The 377-nt window shown below is 33.4% G+C and overlaps 2 protein-coding genes across 3 annotated transcripts in view; one reads left to right on the forward strand and one right to left on the reverse strand.

Moving 5' to 3' along the window:
• Positions 1 to 377, forward strand: part of sh3bp5b (SH3-domain binding protein 5b (BTK-associated)) — a 58,160-nt gene that overhangs the window by 56,585 nt on the left and 1,198 nt on the right. The gene's annotated exons all lie outside the window — the stretch shown is intronic.
• capn7 (calpain 7) overlaps positions 1 to 377 on the reverse strand; it is a 21,359-nt gene that overhangs the window by 4,688 nt on the left and 16,294 nt on the right. The gene's annotated exons all lie outside the window — the stretch shown is intronic.

The raw sequence follows: 377 nt of genomic DNA on the forward strand, positions 1-377 counted from the left end.
GAGAAAAAGAGAGAGAGAGAGAGAGAGAGAAAAAGAGAGAGAGAGAGAGAGAGAGAGAAAGAGAGAGAGAGAGAGCGCTTGTAGTGGGTAGATGTAGATGAATTATGTCTTTGTCATCATGTCATTTTATTTTGTCTATGTCACCATTATGTGTACCTTTTAATTTATAGTGAATGTGCTGTATGACTGCTAGTTGTCTTTATGTAAGTCCTATGTCACCTGCCTAGGGACTGCATGCAGATGAAAATTAGTTATTTTTACTAATTCTGGAATATTTACATGGTGTTTTTTATCAATGTTCATGAATACGCATGGTCATCATTATCACACGTATACAGTGTACATGTTCTTTTTTTTTTTTTTTTTTTTTTTTTTTT

Source organism: Etheostoma cragini, chromosome 6, assembly GCF_013103735.1.
Source record: "Etheostoma cragini isolate CJK2018 chromosome 6, CSU_Ecrag_1.0, whole genome shotgun sequence".
Taxonomy (NCBI): Eukaryota; Metazoa; Chordata; class Actinopteri; order Perciformes; family Percidae; genus Etheostoma; species Etheostoma cragini.